The sequence below is a fragment of the Pseudonaja textilis genome, chromosome 18 (assembly GCF_049901715.1).
Source record: "Pseudonaja textilis isolate UNSWEBS1 chromosome 18, rPseTex1.2, whole genome shotgun sequence".
In the NCBI taxonomy this organism is placed as follows: Eukaryota; Metazoa; Chordata; class Lepidosauria; order Squamata; family Elapidae; genus Pseudonaja; species Pseudonaja textilis.
Genome location: NC_142007.1, coordinates 3622186 through 3628247, shown reverse-complemented (window position 1 = coordinate 3628247; position 6062 = coordinate 3622186).

Sequence of the window (6062 nt, the reverse complement as noted above, 5' to 3'; positions counted from 1 at the left end):
CCGTTTCATCTTCTTCTCCTTGGGCAAAAAAAATAAAGGAGTCAAAAGTTGCAGGCAGAGGCCCCTTCGAAACAGGGGCCTCAGGTGCAGGAGAAGGGAAGAGGGAATATCTGGGCTCCTGCTAGCCTTTTTGAGGTCCCACGTGCAGATATCTGAAGCTGTCCACTCAAATCTACCCAGAGATCGGAAATTTGGCAGAGTTGTTTACTTTACTGATGATTTAAAATAATAATACTAATAATAAAAAAATCACATTTCTGGATGTCCTAGATCTTAAAAGTCCACAATTTCCCACTGATCAAAAAATAAATAAATAAAAGCAAGACCGGAAAAAAACAACAACCAACACCTCTCAAATCCTTCCTGAATTTTTCTGCCACCTAAGAAACAAGCTGACATTCAACGCTTTCCCCTCCAAACCAGCTTTTCTCCTGAATTTTCTCTCTCTCTCTCCACCAGCCCCTAGAGCACATTCCCCCAAGGGGAATGTCCCACGGACCCCCTGTCTCTTGAGCTGAGCCTTTGGCAGGGCAGGTTCTCCAAAAACGGCCAGCTCCTTGCTTCCTTGCCTGGCAGCTGGAGGCTGGCAGAAACCTCCCCGGAGTTGCACCACCGGCCGTGAATAAATACAATTTTTGGTGGGAGAGTTTTGCATCAACTTGAAAGGAAGGGGAGTGAGAAAGAGGAGAAGGGAGGGCAATTTGTACGGAGAGGGAGGGGCCCGATCTAAAGAGCTGTTGAGGCTGGTCTTTTCGCATTCCTATTAAGGGGAGGCTGTCGGAGAAGAAGGCTCTTCTTCCCCCTGTGCCAAAGACGTTTAAATCAGAAAAATAACTTCTTTCCTTCTCTGTTTTTTAGCCCTTTGCAGGTCCTCTTTCCTTCCACCTCGCCTGTCTGTAGCCAAGGCAGCAGCAGGATTAGTGCCTGTTGGACTTGCCCACAATGGCTTCTCATTTTTTACAGGTGTTCCTGTTGCATTTACCTTTGAAAGGGTCAGAAAATGTCACGCAGCTCCTCCAGCTTTAATCCTCAGAAGGTCCCCCACCAACAAGGTAGGCTGGGCTGGCAAAAAGCCCCCCGGTGGGTTTCCCAGCCAAGGAAAATCTTGAACCTGGATGTCTGCAGTCTTAGGCCTTTCGCCCTAAGCCAAGGGTCTTCAAACTTGGCAAGTTGAAGAAATGTTGGGTTCAGTTTGGGGGTCGTAATTCGAGGGCTGTTGATCACACCTAGAAGCCACCCATCTCTCTCCCTCAACACTCAGATTGAATTCTCTGATCTGCTTAAGGTTGAGGCTTCCATTCATGTGCCATCCAAAATATGAGAGATGCTAATACCGTGCTATAAAGCCTTAGTAAGACCACACCTAGAGTACTGCATCCAGTTTTGGTCACCACACTATAAAAAAAGAGGTTGAGACTCTAGAAAGAGTGCAGAGAAGAGCAACCAGGAGGATGAGGGGACTGGAGGCTGAAACATACGATGGACGGTTGCAGGAACTGGGCCTGGCTAGTCTAGGGAAGAGAAGGACCAGGGGAGACAGGAGAGCAGTTTTATAATATTTGAGGGAGGGGCTGCCACAGAGAGGAGGAGGGGGTCAAGCTATTCTCCAAAGCACCCGAAGGCCGGACAAGGAATAATGGATGGAAACTGAACAAGGGGTGATTCAACCTGGAAATAAGAAGGAATTTTCTGACAATGAAATCAACCCATGGAACAGAAGTTGCCCTTGGAAGTTGTGGGAGCGCCATCACTTGAGACCTTCAAGAAGAGATTGGACTCCCATCTGTCAGAAATGGTGTAGGGTCCCCTGTTTGGGCAGTGGATTGGACTAGATGACCAATAAGGCCCCTTCCAACTCTGATTATCTGTTACCTAATTTATTCTCCCCCAAATGGACCAAACTTTGGAAGTTTGTTGCGCTGCTTTCGCTTAGAAAGCCAGGCCTAATCATACGAGATCCTCCACTGCAATGAAAGAACAAGTCAGAGGTTTGTAGACTTACATGTGTGTTAAAGGGCAGAGGAAAAAGAACATTAGGGTAAAATAAGTATCCAAAAATACTCTTTTGCTTGCCTGCTGCCAATCACTTGGCAGTCTATCACCTAGGCAACGCTGCAAACTTTCATCCTTAGAGAGGTAGCATGCCGACTTGTGCCTTTTAATTGTTTTATCAAGTCTTTAGTTAATTGGCTGCTTTTATCAACAAGATTGTTTAAGCTCCGGGTTTGCCATTAATTGCGTTTTGCTGTAAGTGGGCTGGTTTTAATTAGCATGTTGCATTTTTAAAAAATAATTGTAAAGATTTGTGTTCACGGGCGGACTTCGGGATTATTTAATTGTCTTTGAATCGGTTGCTTGCAACACCCGAGTGGAAAGTAGATCAGTTCAACAAGTAGATCGATCTGTTTCTTCCTTCCCAGTTGTATGCCCAGATCCCCATAAACCCCAGTGTTGAAATCTGTGATGACCCGGGGCGTGGCACAAAGGCAACACAGTCAGATAAGCCATAAGAGTCCCTCTATTATCTCCAACTTTGCCCCCAATGTCCAGGTTACCTTCTGGCTGGAGAAAAACTCTCCCAGGAACAGCCTTTGGCTGCAGAAAATTAAGTCTAAAACATGAGCAACACAAACTGTAACTTGCAGTCCAAACAAGCCAAACTGATTACTGTAGTTTGGCAGGGCAGGAGCAAGAATTTCAGACTTGAAGGCATGGCATAACTCACATGGTTGGGAAGATACCAGGAACACAGATAAGCCACGACAACACAGGATAAAGTCACGTTTGCTCCCAGCAACCTGCCGCATGCAGCCTGCCTTTCTTATCAACTGTCTTCCCAGTTGTGGCTAATGAAGGGAATCAGGGCCCTTTCCTTCCCCGTAAACCAGGCAACCCACGTTGCTCCCTTCTCCGTTCCTCCCTGCATGCCTTAGGATGAAGAGGGGATGGGCCTGGGTCTTCCTCTGAACTCCCTCTCCCTTGTTGTATCTCTCCCCTGCTCTGCCCAGCCAGACTTTGCCCCCTTCCCCAGCCTCCTCCATAGCCAACGGAGCCACACTCCCACTCCGTCAGCTGTTCGACTTCGTCCTCGGATTTCAGGATTTCATCTTCCATTCTGTCCAGGCCATTTTGGAAGATAGTTCCAAACTTCTTCCCAAGGCGAGAGGTTTTCTCCCTCGTGCAGAATAGAGTCATGGGGAGGAAATGCAAAATACGATGTCTTTATTTTTTTAAAAAAAAAGGTTTTCCCAATTGAAGAGGAGATTCTCTTTGGCACCCTACCCATGTTTGTGATGCCGTGTGCTCAAGCTGAAAGGGGCTTGGGGGGAGGGGGGGTGGAAATAAGCCAGGAAGGAGCGTGTGAGCAAAACAAGACAGGAGTGTATACTGCAACCACAAGAAAAGCTTGCCTTCGCCACGGTCTGCAGAACTGTCTGGCCTGCTGAGCTGCCATATGACAGATTGTCCTATTAACATGTCATCAGGTCCACACACACCCCCCGGACAGATTCGCAGCCTGTCTGCAGCTAACCCCAAACAGGGCTTGAAGCACAAGGAGACGCCAAAGCAAGTTAAATATTATTAACGAAGAATGGTTACCAGCATAGTTTTGCAAGGAATGCGAGGTAGTTTTTAAGGAGTGGGGGGGGGGGAAGAGAAGGAAAAAAGATACCTTGCGAAGAGAGATGGGCTATTAACTATGTTGTAGTTCTGGGAAGGTTCTGCTTCTTAAGTGGTTACCGGGGTTATCGGTCGATGCGATCAGCATGGTTTTCAATTGACAGCTTGGTGTTTTAGCCCAGCCATTTGGATCGGTTGATAAGTTGGGAGATGTTCTTGGCCCTGCCTTCTCTCAGAATCGTTTCTTTAGACCAGGGGCCTTCCCACTTGACAGCTTTTTAAGACTTGTGGACTTCCAACTCTCAGAATTCCTCCTCCAGTCCACGTTAGCTCAGGGATTCTGGGAATTGCAAAGTCCCACGACTTGCCAAGCATCAAGACCCTTGCTTTATATTGATGTCTAGTCTCGGTAGGGAGGGGTCCCTATTAATCCTTAGGGGCCAGAACTACAGCAAAGTCTGGTTAGTAATTGGATAGGAAACCACCAGGAAATCCCCAAGTTGCATCCAGTCACTAATTGAGTTGGTGTATTGCTTTTCCTGTAAAGTTTTAACTTTCCTGGAAACGTGATTGGTTTCCCCTTGCATCCTTTCTTGGTTTTTTTTTTGTGGCAGCTTTCAAATTCTGGGCCTGCAGGATTAGGGCTTCTCAACGTGCTCCCCCCACCCTCTTAATTTACACCCAAGAAACAAGAGAGGATGTGTGACCAAGATTCGACTCAATTCATCCCCAATAAAACTTTAGAGCCAGAGAGCATGGCTTACTTGCCATTTGTCTAACAGTGTTGTAGCGACACCTGCTGGATAGCCTATTACATTACAGTTGAAATTACCTGTATCCAACGTATATTAGCCAGGTGAAGGCGGCATAGGGAAAGAAGCCATTGGCTTCTCTATATCTCAGGTTCGTTTGTTCGTCCTTTCTCTCTTATCGCAATCAAGTGGCAACCAGGCCTAAGAATCTAAGCCCATTAAAAAAAAAAAATCTAAGGCAGAAGCATCCGTGGTTGCATCAATGAGTGTGTGGTCCACAGCAGCTCCATTACAAAGGACCTTCTCAGTTAGAGGTCCTTCATGAAAAAGGTACTTCACCCAGTGTAGCTTCTTGGCAGCAATAGAAAGTGGGTTGTCCCTGCTTTCTCCTGGCATCTGTTTCAACTTCCAAGTGTGGCCTACTACACTTCTACTAGGAGTCTAAAAGATTCTTCCTCCAAACACTGAGCTGGTTCAAGCATGCTTTGCTTCAAGGTCAGCAGATATTCCAACCTGCCCCAAAGGAGTGGACCTCTGCTATTACTTGTCCCCAGAACCCCATACTTGGAAGCTTCTGGACATAATCTTTCCATCTCTGTTGATCATGCTAAATAATACCCATTCCACCCAAATGATTCCCTTTATTTTGCTTGCAACTTGTTGCAAACAGTAGAAATTCTGTTTGGTCCCAATTCCCCCCCCCCTCTACAATCTCTATAACGGTTGCCTAAATAAATATTTCACTCCGCTCCAATAGGCCCAAATGGTTCTCTGACTGAGGCACTAGATATGTCCAATTTAGAGCGGGTATATCCAATTTTAAGACCTACGGACTTCCGACTCCCAGAAATCCTTAGCCAGCATGGATTTCTGGGAGTTGAAGTCCGCAGATCTTAAAAGTTGCCACGGTTGGACATCCCTGTACTAGAGGATTCTTCTGCAATTGACCAACCAAATATTGTTGGGATTTTTTTAAAAAAAATGTTTCTCGCCTGGCTTAGAACCCATACGACGTTCTCTTCCCCCACACTCACATACGCAACAGAAAAAAATTCTGCTCTTTTGAAGGTGCTACAGAAAGCATACGTCTAAAAATTCCACTTTGGCCATCGGCAATCTATTAAGCCGATTTAAGCTAGAACTTTCAGATGGAAGTCAAACCTGCGGATGAACTCCCATCAATAGCAGCTGGCACAGCCACCCCACGCAATCGAGCACAAGTCTGAACTCAAGACAGCGATTTATTCAACGAACTACGGTTAAACAAACCCAAGCTTAGCTCCATTTGTGAACCAAGTCACGTGTCACCTGAACAGGCCTCTTTGCCACCCCTTTAAGGTACTAAAGAATGTGACCTAGGCTGCCGTCGCTGCGGCTTCCTTTTTTTTTTTTTTTTCAAGTAGAAAGAAATGCCTTTGCACGAATATGTACATTTAAGATCTCGTGACAACTGCGGGTGCAAAGCATGGGACAGAAGGCGAAGAAGAAGAAGAAGAAGAAAAAAAACCAACAACAAAATTTCAACAAAAGAGGGAGACGGGGAGAACGTCACACAATCCCTGAAGTATTTCTAAAAATGGAAATACATATTTTAAATTAGTCTCCCCAACCGAGTACCCTTCTCCAATTTGTCCTTGAACCCTGTTGCCCAGGGATGACGGGAGATGTAACCCACAACAGCGTCTGGCA